Source organism: Sus scrofa, chromosome 16 (assembly GCF_054392235.1).
Source record: "Sus scrofa isolate SSC_HxYL_T2T_F1_AM1 chromosome 16, Sscrofa_HxYL_maternal_Yorkshire_Landrace_v2.0, whole genome shotgun sequence".
In the NCBI taxonomy this organism is placed as follows: domain Eukaryota; kingdom Metazoa; phylum Chordata; class Mammalia; order Artiodactyla; family Suidae; genus Sus; species Sus scrofa.
The window spans coordinates 24,754,593-24,770,404 of record NC_139398.1 but is presented as its reverse complement, the minus strand read 5'-3'; the positions used below and the strand labels follow the sequence as shown (position 1 = coordinate 24,770,404).

Here is a 15,812-nt window from a genome sequence, read left to right as displayed (position 1 = left end):
TACAGGCCAATTTCAAAACAAAAACTCTTCTAAGAATGGTCAGCGGGCTTCAAACATCCTTTAAGTCTGTATTTGGTGCATGACTCCTGGTATAATTCTTCCTATTTTAGTATAGATCTTAAACTATCTGGACTCTATACAGTTTACTGTATACATCTATTTCTACTTTCACAGATAGAGATGTACACACCTCCATGTTTTATAGACATATACATCCATGATGCCCAAATCATTTAAAAAATTAATTTAATAATTAACATCGTACTTTGTTTTTTTGTATTTTACAGAGTTTTACAAAACCACCTTAATAGAATGTTGTGTCATTTCACATTTACATGATCTTATACAATATTTCCAAACATACTTACTAGTTATTTTTAAATATTGTCCTTCGCCATTTAAAATTTACAACAGGAGTTCCCATTGTGGCTCAGCCATAATGAACCCAATTAGTATCCATGAGGATGCAGGCTCAATTCCTGGCCTTGCTCAGTGAGTTAAGGATCCCGTATTGCCATCAACTTTGCTGATATTATATATGATAGCACTCTTTAGGTTGGTTTCTTTATACAGTTTTATAGCAGTCCAATTATTTTGAAAATAATTAAAACCTTTCAAAAAGCAATTAAATATTATGGTTTTGTTTTTTTTCTATATGAAGATCAATTACCCACTCCTCTCCAAAGAGCACCAATTACTTTTATTGTATAATGAGATAATTAATACCTTGAAGATGGGAGTAGGAGAAACTGAAAGTCAGTTGTTACATTGTAAGATGTGCTAACTATATATGATTTGTTGAGAGTTAGAAATTGAAAAAATTTTGTAGCAATGTATGCTGAGAATGAGATACCATATCCTTCACTAGTTTAGAATATTAGAGGTCTGGCTATAAGGGATAGATACAGTGTAAACTAAAATGATCTCAACAGCTTTAAGAGTGCCTACCTTTAACTAGGGCACCTCCTGTGAAATTGGATTGTTATGATCATTATATATAACTATATATATGTTATATATAATATATATACTTATATATTATATATATAAATATAATATTTATATATTATATAAATTATATATAATATATATTAATATTTATATATATATTATATATAATATATATATTATATATAACTATAGATGTGATGGATTCATTTGAGTAAAAAAAAAAAAAAAGGGTAAATCTTACCAACCTGCCTTTTAGCTGAATGTGTGAAATGGAGATTTGGCCACATATATACATACAGAAAACTTGACAAATGTAAAACACACTTACTCTCTGTTCATAAGGAGGACTAGATTGACTTTGCAGTAATTCATTCATGTATGCAGTAATTGATGAACTTAGGTCTAAAAAGAAATAGAAAATGATATACTCATGATAGCATTTGATGAGTCTGACTAGATTGGGCATGTTCTGGGTGGTGTGGCAATAGACATGATAACAAGTAATCAAAAGTTCTTTCCTTTTATGATTTTCAATGAGAAGTGTGAGCTTTTGGGTAAGGGAGTGAAAAATAATGAAATTCATGCATAAGAGCTTAACTTCTCTGGGTAATAGAAGAGGCAGTATATAGAAAATTATAGAATAGCTTTTGTGAGTAATTTAAATATGTACTATCTAGGGGATGTCTAAAATACTGTTTAATATATTTAATTATTTGATATAGTTGTGATTTATAAAATTTAAAATAAATAAAAAACCTATGCAAATGACAAGTAAATTACTTGATCCATTAACTATTAAACATATCCATTCAAATATCAGTATGAGCCACTATTAAATTGTAACCTACCTTCCCTTTTCCTATTACCATAACTAATTGAATCAAATTCAAGTAATTCCTGTTATTTTGAAGTATGTATTTATTTCTTGTTAGGAGTCTCAAATGAGTGGATGTATATATGTTTACCTATAAAAAGGCAATACTTATCAAGATAATATTTTTCAAATGAAAATTAAAAGCTGATATGTATTTAGTGATATTTCCTATTCAAAATTTTAAAAAAATTGTAGATTGTTGCCTATATATGTATATTAGAGAGAGAGAGAGAGAGAGAAAATACATTGTCTAAAAATTTTAAATGTAAATGGTATTATGGTTGTTATTGTAGCCAATTACTCAGAGTGAATAATTAACCCATTATAATTCAACATAAGGAAATGGAGGCATTTTTCCTAGAAAAGGCTTATTGTTATGTTTTCTTCTTTCAGTTACTTAATTTTGCTTCCCATGTTTTACTCATGACATTTATTCAATTACGTTTATTCCATTTACTTTAAAGTACTTCACAATTTGTATGGAAGTTGAAAGAATTGAACAACAAAAGAAGAAAAAAACGGAAAGAATGAAACGAATTAATAGAATTTGTTAATTCTAATAGAATTTGTTGCATACTCAACTAATTTAGTATTGTTGAATAGCATTTTTCATGGGAACTTTAAATATTTTAAGGATTTTCTCAGTTTTAACATGTGATTTTATTTTACTTCTTTTATTGATTTATTCCATTGATAGCAGATATGTATATTTGAAAGGTGCTAGGGGATACTGTTATTTTCCAAGGAGAGAAAAGACAAATGCTCCTCCATTAACAAAATTTACTGTGCTCTTTTATCCACTTGAATAAAAATGAGTATGTCAGAAGTGTGTCCTTAAACTATTATGCTAGCACTGTACTAGTTTCAGTTTACCTTCCTAACATGGTATCTGAAGTAAAAAAGGTTTTCTTTTTCAAGCATGGGAAAAATATTATTTTTTGACTTTGTTTACTGTGTCACTTAGCTCCAGAAGTTATAAATCTAGTTTATCTATCTACTTTTTAAAACACAAATGCAGTCATTAAAAATATTCAATTTAACATAGTGTGAAATCATTGCTTATGATAAATAAGCTGATTCCATTGCTTACTGTGAGAGGCAAACAGATCTGTAAGCATGCCTTCTATACATATTTATTTGGGTAATTTAACAATTTACTTTTATGGAAATGACCTTGCGCAAAATTCACTTTTGATATATTCATACTCTGCTCTATGAATCGACATATGTCTGAGCATGGAAGGTTATATAACAAATGGTGGCTTGTCATATGATATGACATATGTGTAGATGTAGGCTATATAACTTATGCATTAATAAACTTTGTATTGACTTTAACAGATGAGCACCCTGTTTATAGAGTGACTATGAAATATTTTTATGTCCTGTGAAGGACAAAAATCAGGCAGAAAGGAAATGTGGGCACAGACCCACAAAACGTTCCATTAAGTAAGGTCGTTCACCTACAGCTAGAAATGATCTTAAAATCCAGCTATAATTTTCTGAACTTCTCACTTAATATGATACTTATTTTTTTCTTCCAACCAACCAAAGAAATAAACTCCTTTGTCAAATATGCAATTATATATATATATATATATATATATGTTTTGTTTTTAAAAATTTATTTTTATTAATTCATTGGTTAAAACAAAAACAAACAAAAAAAGCACCTGTGGATTTTTGGGGATTTTTGTTTGTTTTTTGTTCTACATTTTATCATTTAAAAGTCATTTTTATTTTTCTGCCTAAAATGGAAACATCAATTCATCTTGGAGAAGAATCCCTTTGCCTTGGGAATAACTGTGTGAATACCCTCTGTTGAAAGGCAAAAATATTTTTCTGTTTTCACAAGCTGGCCGTTTTGATAACACAGTGTAAAGTCTGTAAGTATGGGCTGTCGTGGTGCTCCTTATCAAAGAAGTAGACTGTTTTAGGACTATAGTAGTGTAAGTTTGATTAGAGGAGCAAAGATTTCACAGTTCTATCTCTTGGTAATTAAATTTTATTGAGAAATAAATTTGTTGGATGAATGAAGTCACACTGACCAAGGTGATTTAAAGGAAAGGGCAAGTACAGTCCCTGAGGAATAATTTGCCATAGAAGTGAAAGTGAATTGGGTCCTCTGGGCAACTCACCATGGTTAGCTGAACACTGAAGAGTGATTATTTGGTCTCAGAATAGTCTGGCATAACTCACAGAGTTGTTGACCACATGTTAGGAGAAACAAACAAGTCTTCGTGGTATGTGTGCTCATCTGTGAATTGGAAATATTGATAAGTAAGATTGGAGACCAAGCACTTTTTGAGATGAGACAGCCTTCACCATGTGTGACTTGGGAAAGTGACACCCTTTATGTTTAAGAGTCGCAATGATTTGACTAAATGAGCCAAGAGCTGTTACTATTCCTTGAGCCGCATAAGCCAGAGATTGATGCAAACAGACTTCAGTAGCACCGGTTCATGGAGGCATTTCTTAAAAATTTCTCATACCAGGAGTTCCCATTGCTGCTCAGCGGATTAAGAGTGCAACATAGTTGTGTTCACATTCTGTCTCAGGCCTCACTTGGAGGGTTATGGATCTGGCATTGCTGCAGGCTGTAGTGTAGGTCACAGATGTGGCTCAGATCTGGGCATTGCTGAGGCTGTGGCATAGGCTAATAGCTGCAGCTCTGATTCGACCCCAGCCTAGCAAAGTCCATAAGCCACAAGTGCAGCTATAAAAAGATAAAAAAATTAAAGAAAAAAAAAAAAAAAAGCCTCATACCAGAAACGCACTCCAGGATACTGCTTAGAAAAAGTGGGGAACTGGCCTTGAAGGCTGCACTAATTGTTAGGCAGGTCAAAAAGATGATAAAGACTTGTGTCTGTATAATATGAGGAGCCTATCTCATTTTTTATTTTCCGCATACAATTATGAACCTATGCAAGGAGTTTTAGAGCTTCTTGGGAATATTTTCCGAAGAGAAATTTAGGAAAATATTAGATTTCCAACTAAGCAATACAGTTTCAGTATCAGAAAAAAGTAGAACTACTTTTTAGTCCAAATGTGTGAGACCAAAATCAAAAACATTAACTTATTTAAAATATATTGAGCATATAATCTTTGGTAGGCAGTGCAATGGATACTAGGTTAAATACAGAAATATCAAAAAATTTCTTATTGTAGGGAGAAAGAAATAGAAAAGATTAGAAATAACTATGAGTTTATATGAATTTACTTTTCACAATCTTTCAATAGCATGTACTTTTTAAGAACTATTATTAACATATCCAATCTGGTATTCCAAATAAAGCAGACAACAACATTTAATTATTTCCACCATAGGTTGCCACTATGACGCAATTATTTTTAGAAAGAATTTAACAATGAATATCTAAGGTCTCAAAAATTATCATGGAATCAGAATCTAGGGATTATTCCCAAGGTAATAATTAAATATATGGGTAAGAATTTATATATTTATCAAAGAGAACAATTAAAAATATAAATATCTAATAAAAGTTACAGAATAAATTATTTTGGCAAAAGTGGAGAATAACATTAGGTAAATGCTAAAATTTATTTTGCATGGAAAATTTGATTTTATACTAAAAATATTAAAAACATATCATTAAAGACAAAGGTGATACTATCACATTTTAAAACTCCACACACACATAGGAGCGATCATAAGAGTAGTGATTTTCATTTCCTTCCTTTTTATCATCTGTTTATTTAGATATTTAAGAAAATAAAAACTTGATTGTGTTTTAAAACATATTTCTAGCATCTGTGAAACATGAAATAGTCCTAAGTTATGACAAAGCTTAGGTACTGGGTCCTATCAATTTTATTGTCTTCACTAGGAATATGTGACATTCTGAACTTTTTGATACTGAAGTCAGAAGAAGTCTATGCAGGTGTCCTTTGAAGACAAGACATAGGTTTCACTAAAAAGGAGACACAATAATTTTAGGGTAGAAGTCATAATCTTCAAAGCACAGGAGTTTATACTCATTAAGAGCTTTTGTCACTGAAGTAACATTATACAAATATTATGCAGATAATCCTAAACTTAATTTAGTAGACCTTAAAATCGAAAAGCCTCAATAACAAAACATATGTTAAACTTAAATAATTTAAAATATTTAAATTGATTAACTATTGAAAGATAATTTACTCAAATCTAAGTATAAATTAAAAAATAATATAATTTGACAACAAAAGGCAGAAACTCTATATTAAAATTTTGCAGTAGTTCCCATCATGGCTCATCAGAAGTGAATCTGACTAGCAGCCATGAGGACGCAAGTTCAGATCCCTGGCCTTGCTCTGTGGGTTAAGAATCCAGCGTTGCCTTCAGCTGTGGTGTGGGTCGCAGATACAGCTCGGATCTGGCATTGCCGTGGCTGTGGTGTAGGTCAGAAGCTACAGCTCCGATTCAACCCCTAACCTGGGATCTCCATATGCATCTAGTGCTGCCCTAAAAAGACCAAAAAAAAAAGGTTTTGCCAACTAAAAAAATATATAACCCTCATGGCAATATCAAACAGAACATATATAAAACCCAGAATTTATATATTACAGTATAGGAATATGCTAATAATGAACACATCAATTCTGTGAGTTATAAATGACAAATACATTTTATAACATGACATTGTTATATGTAAACAAAGGGAAAAAAAAGGAAAAATTATCTCTTGAAAAAGTAATGATAATAAATAAATTATAATAACATTAAATGCATGAATGTTTTTGTAAAGGAAGAGCTTGAAACAATAGAAATGTAAAAGAAAGCTACTCCACAGATAGGAAAGCCTTGCGCTTTACCAATACCTGAAGAATAAAATAACCTTATGGGAAATAAGGAGCTAAATCTTCAAACTACCTAAGATGGAACTGAATTCCCACATAAAACAAGAATCACTAAAGAACATAGATATTAAAAATATAAATTAGAAAATAAGTATATCTAATTGTTAATTTTGTGTGTCAGCTTGACCGGATCATGGGTTGCCCTGATGTTCAACATTATTTCTGGGTGTGTCTACGAGAGTGTTTCTGGAAAATACTAACATTAGAATTGGTGAATCGAGGAAGGCAAATCCACAGCTGCAATTGATTAGGAATTGTAAAAAAGACAATAATGCATATCATTGTTTGAGATATGTTTAGAGTTGCATTTAGAGTTAAATTCATGTTCTAACTATTTCTGTATAATGGATAAAAGAATATAACACAATAATTAATGAATGGTATTAAATAATAAATAATTTCAGTAAATCACTCAACAAAAACTAAGAAATATATGAAAACAAGAAATATGGCAAAACAAGAAATGTAGTAAAAGAAGTATTATAGTAAAATATATTTTTAAATTTTATAGTATATATAATGAAATTGATAAATTGAAAGTTAATTTTGACAAATATAAGCATAAGAACAACTCATGTAATAATAGAGATATAAAAAGGAAGGAAAATCTAGACAATATTCTTTACAAATATAATTTGAAGCTAATTTTAATTTGAAGTTATAGGAATATATATGTTTATTTCTTTACATACCTAATAGTATTATTAATAGATTATATATTTCAAATAAAATATATATACATTTATTGTATATAATTCCTTTGAAGAAAGAGGTTGTAAAAATAATTTAGCAGGAGATAGTCTTAAGTGCCAAAGTAAGTATTTAACAGATAATTTGTTTCAGAACTTCACTTTTAAATTTTTATTTCTCTTAAGTATTAACTGAGTATACATTTCATTTTCTTCTTTTTAGTTTTAGATAATGTGAATTTTCTTATTAAAGGCAATTCATATGTCTCAATGCATATCTGCTTCATTGCCCCTAGTTTTTTCTTGTGCCACATTGCTTCCAATCCCCATGATGTTCCAATAGCATTGAATATACTTAGCATATAAATACTGATTTCTATCATCATTCACCAACAACAGTAACAGGGCACCTTGCAGAAAGAGCTGATTCCAGGGTTGGGGAAGGAAATATACAAGATGACCCTGAAGCATCCTGCAATACCATAAAGTAGGAAAGTCCTCAAGAGCAAACAAATACTTAACACACCCACAATGCTGGGAGGTATCTTGGAGGGACAATGAGTGTCAAACCAAAGAGCCTTCAATGGCCAAAACGAGAACAACTTAATGAAAAAAATAAAGGCGCATTGGATTGTAACCCAAAGTGTATATTTTTACACTTACATGAAAACTAGTGAATTAATTAATTAAAGAGAAAGGATGGATAAATTTTCCATGCAATAGAATTAAAAATAATTTATGCAGATACTCTGCTCTTAAGGAGGGGGAGCATAACTCCTCACTCTTTAGTTGTGGGCTGTACAAAATGACCTTTTTCCAAAGAATACAACATAGAAAGAGTAACTTTACATTGAAGAAACTTGACGAACACTGCCACAGACACCACCACAGACAAGTGAATAAGGTCAACATCGACAGTGAAAAATCATTTTGATAGTATGTAATTTTGATGTGATATGATGACAATAACATTAACATTATTACCTCTATGAGCTTCTTTCTCAAAAATTAAATAATATCAGTATAATCATGATCATAATACCAGACCAATTCCAACTGAGGGATATTCTACAAAATATCTGATCAGTATGTTTCAAAACTGTGAAAGTCAACGAAAACAAGAAAATCAGAGAAGTTGTCCCAGAGCAGAGGATTTTAGGAAGACATGACAACTAAATATAATGTCATATGCTGAATGGGATCCTGGAAAAGAAAAAAAAAATAATTTAAAAAGTAAGAAAATCCAGGAGTTCCCTTGTGGCTCAGTGGGTTAAGATCCCGCATGGTCACTGCTACAGCTCTGGTTGCTCCTGTGGTGTATGTTCTGTCCCTGTCCTGGGAACCTCCACATGCTGCTGGTGTGGCCAAAAAGAAAAAAAAAAATTAAGGAAATCTGAATAAAATGTGGCGACTAGTCAATAATAATAGTAATAATAATATATCTACTTTTGCCTCAATGGCAACAAATATACTATACAGTGCAAGCTGTTAATAACAGGGGAATTACATGAAGTGTAGGGTATACTGGAACACTCAGTACTCTTCACAATTTTTCTCTAAATTTAAAACAATCAGAAAAGATCAAGTTTATTTAAAATGTATTAAGGAATATCTCAGGACATCATTTGGAAACTATGTGATCACTGGCCACTATAAGCACAATGATTAAAATTTGAATATATATATAGATTTTATTAAGAAAAATGCACATTGTTGTTTAATTACTTTGCTTAAAATTAATAAAAAGTGTATTTCTAAGGGAAGTAATGCATTTGTTCAATTAACAAATAGTTTAGTCTTGTTCACTTTTGTGACTATGCATATGGCTTAAAAAAGCAACTGAATAATAACACTTTGATTTTGAAGAAATAGTGTTATGGACTTTGTACCTGGACACTTCAACACTATATATAAACCTATTTGTATATATGTACATGTAGACATAATATATTACACATACATTTCTTATTACTTTTAACTCAGTGCTTAAATATAAGCAGAATGAGGGTAACTCAGATCATTCTTTTAATCCTCAATCTCTAATACAGATTAAAATGTTTATAGTAAAAATAATCACTATCTTTAAAATGAGCCCATTAGTAGCAGTATAAAGATATTTTCAGCTCATAATTATTTTTGTCTTTGGAACAATTAGTAACTTGTTTAATGAGACAAAGTGCTTCTTCACTGTCCATCATGCAATAACAATGTCTTTTGTGGTGGGCATCTAAAACATTAAACCTTGCAAAGAATATTAATGTTTAAAGAGAGGGAAGATAACTATTGATTTATATAAAAATAAAATCACTACTGCACTGTTTCATATAATTTCATGGCAATGAATATCAAGAAACTACATTCAGTTTTCTTACTGCTTCTCCTTCACTTATTATTTTAATGGCATTTTTTAGCAAAGACTTTATTATATTTATTCTGTAATCTTAAAACTGTTTTGGTCCATTAGAAAATTATTCTTATTTGCTCAGGAGAAACATCAACCCAAGTCCTTGAAGATGCTATATCCTAAATTGCCATAGTTTTAGATTATACTGGGTTGATGATTTGTAAATGATGTGTTATTTCAAAGTGTCCACAAAGCTTTTTAGACCAAGATAAGATTGAAGTTGAAGGTTAAATATGAAATCAAACTGAATAATCTCAGTTGAGACTGAAATGCTGGCAATAGCAATATAGAACTATCCTTGGGTTGACCTTGGCAACCTAGGCAGCCTGCTGGCCTATAATGATCTAAATAAGTAATCAGTTAAAGAGATAAAAATGTGCTAACAATTTGGCAATGAGCTCTTAAGCAAAATCATGAGGAGAAATGGATCTCATAGAGGAATCCTGAGATATATAGTATCTTTCTATATGTGTTAAATCGCATGGATAGTTCCTGAATTTGTCTACTGACTAGGTGATGAAAGTTTTGCTAGGTGGAAGGATAATTGTTAATGTTTTAGTGTATATTCTGTTTTGTGGTATATGTGTCTTATGTGTTTTATTATTAAAAAATGTACTCAGGTATGTAATTTCTTAGATAATAAGGAAAATCTTCTAAAGACTCAGTAAATAAATAAAAGAAGATATTATGCAAACTATATTTTAAGAAAGTTAAAAAAAACACCAAAAAGGAATAATCATAGTAGAATTTTGAAAATTAGGTATCAAATGATGAACCATATGCAGTACTGGTCATCAAGTTCCTTACATTTGTTTGCAAGTGGGAGATAGAGAGGCAGATAGTTACAATATAGATTTTTATGTGCTAATGTTAAGATGACGTAGGCCAAACTATATGCAGGTAACTCCAGTGTAGAAATAAAGTCTAGAAACAGAAACAATTCCTGGGTCACTGCTTCTTTTATCTCTGGATCAGGGAACTTGAGAGAGACACAACATAATATTTCACAAATTATTTCCAACCTAGCACATGAAACACATTTCAGAACCTGTTGAAACCAAGAGAATGTTACCTAAAGGAAAACAGATATTTCATTGTGCTTTAACTATTTATGGCAAATCCCTACCACAACCTGTAGAAGCCAGCAGTAGAATTTTTTTTTTTTCTATTTGTGGCCATACCTGTAGCATATGGAAGTTCCCCAGGCAAGGGGTCAATTTGGAGTTATAGCTATGACCTACGCTATAGCCATGGCAAAATTGGATCCAAGCAGCACCTGCAATCTGCACTGCAGCTTGTGGCAATGCTGGATCCTTAGCCCACTGCTCCAGGCCAGGGATTGAACCTGCATCCTCACAGAGACAGTGTCAGGTCCTTAACCTGCTGAACCACAAAGGAAACTGCAGCAGTCTTTCTTAAAGAAGAAATATGCAGTTATCAGTTGAGGAAATCAACTGTTGTAAGAGTAGAATTGGTTAAAAGAAAACAAGGGAGTTCCCTCTGTGCTCAGTGGGTTAATGATAAGACTTGTCTCTGTGGAAGCATTGATTTGATCCCTGGACCAGTTCAGTGCATTAAGGATGCCGAGTTGCCACAGCTGTGCTATAGGTCTCAGCTCTGGCTCAGATTAGATTCCTGGCCTGGGAATTTTCATATGCAGCAGGTGGTAGGAAAAAAAAAAAAAAAGAAGGAAAGGAGGAAAGAAGGAAGAAAGAAAGAAAGAAAACAAAACAGGATTAAGGAGATTGTAAGATCTTTAGGCCCAGGGGAAATAAGGAAACAGGGAGAACTGGATTCTCCATAACAATAGTGGGAAAAATGTGATTGAATTATCTGCATTTCTCAATGAAGTTATGATTTAGGAAAAAAATTAACTCTTCATACCCACAGCTAGGTGTATTGTTAGACTTTCTATTTCTAACTACATTTTTTCCCAAATACTACAGTTACTTTAAAATTAAATCCCTCTTTCTTGAACATAAGCTCTATTATTTACTGATTGTTGACAGTTCACATGATTCAAGTTAAATGAACTCCATGTGATATTTGTTGCCCACTTTGGGGCTTTTGCTCCCTGTGTGTTCCTCTCATAATGAAATCCCTCGTAACTGGAACATAACAAGGCTCCAGGCTTCTTTTCCAGGGCATTGTTCCTATTCCCTCGTAATTTGGTTGTTATTTCAAATCTTTCCTCTGAATCATTTATGACTGTATAGTGCTGCTCCAGTCTCCCTTACGTCTCAAGTCCATACCTCCTGTATGATTAAAGTTGGTATGTTTATGACCACCAGAATACATCTGTGATCATCGTAGTCCCTTGTGCATGTATGTGCACGCACACACACATACGCACACACAGTACAAAATCTTTACACTATATAAAATGCATATGAAAGGTATGTTAATCCCAAAATGTTAATTTAATTTTGCCTAGTTTCTGGTCAGTATTTTTATTTTATTTATTTGTAAATTAATTTACTTTCTAGTTTTCTGAAGTTGAAAGTTTTCTTAAAGTGTTTTAAGAGAAACCAGCATCGTTGATGTAGTCTTTTTCACAAAATTGTTAACTGTTTAGCATTTCTACCAATAACTAGGAGATAATTAAGAGTTTGACAATCTTCTGCTGACAGCACCTTTTAAACGTCTTTCCCTCAATACATCATATGTATTAATATACTTATGCAAAGAAAAGATTTATTTATTTATTTATTTATTTTATTTTTTTTTTTTTGTCTTTTTGCTATTTCTTTAGGCCGCTCCCGCGGCACATGGAGGTTCCCAGGCTAGGGGTCGAATCGGAGCTGTAGCCACTGGCCTACGCCAGAGCCACAGCAACGCAGGATCCGAGCCTCGTCTGCAACCTACACCACAGCTCACGGCAACGCCGGATCGTTAACCCACTGAGCAAGGGCAGGGACCGAACCCGCAACCTCATGGTTCCTAGTCGGATTCGTTAACCACTGCGCCACGACGGGAACTCCAAGAAAAGATTTAGAGATGCTATCTTAAATTGAGAGATGACTATATCAAAATGGAAATATATATTCTTTAGTATTTTACATATCAATATGATACAGTTTAAATTTCCATTCAAGGGAGTTCATGCCATGGCTCAGCAGAAATGAATATGATTAGTATCCACGAGAACGCAGGTTCGATCCCTTGCTTTGCTCAGTGGGTTAAGGATCCAGTGCTGCCATGAGCTATGGCATAGGTCGCAGATGCGGCTTGGATCTAGTGCTACTATGGCTGTGGTATAGGCTGGTGGCTGCAGCTCCAATTCCTAGCCTGGGAACTTCCACATGCAACAGGTGCATCCCTAAAAAGATAAATAAGTAAATAAATTTACATTGAAGAGTTTTTAATTTCTTTGATATTTTATAAAATTAAGCCTGTGTCTAGACTTTACTAGAAACTTGATATTGAATATTTGGTTAATGAGAAGTTCCTGCATAAAATAGACATATAATCTAACTGAGATGTAGGAGAGGCAAAAGTGAACTATACTGTACACATAACATGGTGTCCTATTAGGAGCTCTATACTAACTGCTATATCAGTTTAAAGGCAAAATATGAGAACAATTCAAAGCTATAAAATATGAAACTTGTAATTTAGTAATATACTGATAGTGTTACAGCTCTCTGCAATATTCCTTTCTATTCTTGCCCACGCATATCAAGGAATTGAAGCAGTGGGCATTAGGGTTGTAAACAAACCCCTCGGCAGGACCGTTCTGGCTGGGAAGTGCCAAAGTGGCTCTGGAACAGAGACAGTGGTAGGGCCTCAATGACAACCCCCTCATAGCAGAATTATGGATATGGACAGGCAGGTTCTCTAGGCGGGAGTATTCAGTTCTGCAGCTGTTCAGAGCCAAAGGGAATTTCCTTAAAGCCATAGCATCTCAGGTTGAAAGTTACAGCTCTCATTAGAGTATTTTAAGGGGCTGTCCCTTGGTCCACCTCCTGCTGGAACAAAAAATGCTACCACTGCAATTTGCCTTGGAGATCGCAATTGAGTCAAATCAAGTTCTCAGGAACAAAGTGCACATTTATTCATGCCCTCAGAGAAAGCAGACTGCCCTATAAGTAGGGACTGGCCCTGCTTTACAATTGAATTTCCCTTATGTCCCCATGCTTTGGACCTGAGGGGACCTGATTTCTCCTGCCCCAGGCCCAATAATTTCTCCTGTCCAGGCCCCTGAGTCCTGTGTTAAGGGCTGAACATTGATTGATCTCTGTATTGGGGCATGTTTTGAACCTCCAATTGGTTTTGGGCAGGATGTCTCATCTGTATGGGGAACAAGTGATATAGAGGTGGGGTGAGGAGTCCACATACCTTTCCTAGTAGGGAGTGGGAAGGAGCAGGCCAAGTTGCTCAAGGTGGAGGATGGGGCAGGTGGGGCGATGATAAGGGTCTGGTAATTCATGTCTTGGCCGGAGACTTTTGGGTTTAATATTCCTGAAGGGGACTTGAAGCCTATAACAACAGGAAGAAAAGATATGAGAGAAGCATGAGCAGAGGAGAAAATAAAAATAGCAAATGTAGTGATTGGGGGTAGGAGCATGTTTGGGAATGATTTTCATGTTCGTATATGAAAGGTTTAGGAATTTAAGAGGAAGAGTGATTTTGACTTCAGATAGTGGGAGGGAGTGTCAACACAATTCATTTGCAAAGCATGAGAAATAATTCTTGTATAATTATAGAGATAAATATAATAGGATCAGAGATATTCTTTATGAAAATATAATGACCGCAGTTTACAAAGCAAGTTACCCAGAAGTGGAGCACACAATGAAAACTACAGTAGTGTTGTGTTAGGTTTGCCAAGGGAGGAACACGCAAGGCCAAGTTGGTAAAGTGAGAGGTTTATTAAGGCATCTGAAGTGGATAGGCTGAGCTCAAGATGGTGCCAGAAGCAACTGTGAGAAGATGCTAAGGTTATAAAGGATTTGTGGTGAGGGAATCTGTGGCAGGAGTTTAAGGTGGGAACTTGTGGCAGGAACAATGAAAAGAGGGGGAAGTAGAAGGGGTTGAGTCCCTTGACAGAGGGAAGTTAATCTTTGTAGGTGGTTAATCTATGCAGGTGGTTTTTTTTTCCGCAGGACATTGTTTCTCACTGCCCAACTGGAACATCCACATTCCAGGGGGTAGGGGTATCCGGTTCTGTCACCATCCTTCTGGGAACCTATCATGCTGGAAAGAGAATAACATTAGAAGAGCCAGATTGTGGAGATTTGACCAAACAATTAAAAACAGATTGTCTTTCCCCTACTTAATTTAAACTCTTAGGTGAAGCAGTTACACTAAATATAACACACATTAAAGTAATAGGGATGGAGTAGGCTCAGGTAGTTGTAGAAGTCCCAATAAGGGACTGTACATAGAGAGGGAACCTAGGGAACTTTGGGAGATCACTGTGAGTTAATGATTGCTCAAGAAATCCATCAGTAAATTGGGTTGTGATGATCATTGTGTAACTATAAATGTAATAAAATTCATTTAAAAAAGAAGGAAAGAAGACAAAAACATCATTAATTAATTAAAAATTTTTTAAAAAAGAAAATAAAAATAGAATCTCAAAAAAAAAAAAAAGGGAAGGAAGAAAGCCATCAGAACAGAGCAGCCTTTCTTGACTAGTGGAGGCATGGAATTTGCCTCAGGTCATTGGGTGGGGAATGGAATGAGGCCTGCTTTCAGATTCAGACCAAGGGCAAGAGTTTGAGGACCACCCTTTTCCTGATTTGAATAAGCAACATGATTGGATACCAAGGAGGAGCTACTACTCTAAGAAAGAGGAAAAGGAGGCCTTTTTCCACCCCTACTCCCCTTGGGTGATGAAAATTGTAGCCCACAGATTCCTTTGGGCAAGAGCCTCCTTGCCTGTCCACTTATATCTCTCAGAAGCATCCTGTCTTAATAAATCTATTTCTTGCCTTTCACTTTGTCTCTAGCTGACTTCCTCCTGCTCAGAGACATAAAGAACCTGAACCTCAGTTAAGTCCAAACACTGGGTAAGTAATTCTGATTTAAA

The 15,812-nt window shown here is 33.8% G+C and overlaps 1 protein-coding gene across 3 annotated transcripts in view; it reads left to right on the top strand.

Annotated features, from left to right (window-relative positions):
• LOC146395468 (uncharacterized) overlaps positions 1-15,812 on the top strand; it is a 586,337-nt gene that overhangs the window by 268,322 nt on the left and 302,203 nt on the right. The window contains exon 4 of one of the 3 annotated variants that reach the window (XM_085001993.1): positions 15,733-15,792. The exons of the other annotated variants lie outside the window; for them this stretch is intronic. The gene's annotated coding sequence lies outside the window, so the exon portion shown is untranslated. The remainder of the gene's footprint in view (positions 1-15,732; positions 15,793-15,812) is intronic. 3 annotated transcript variants of the gene reach the window in all.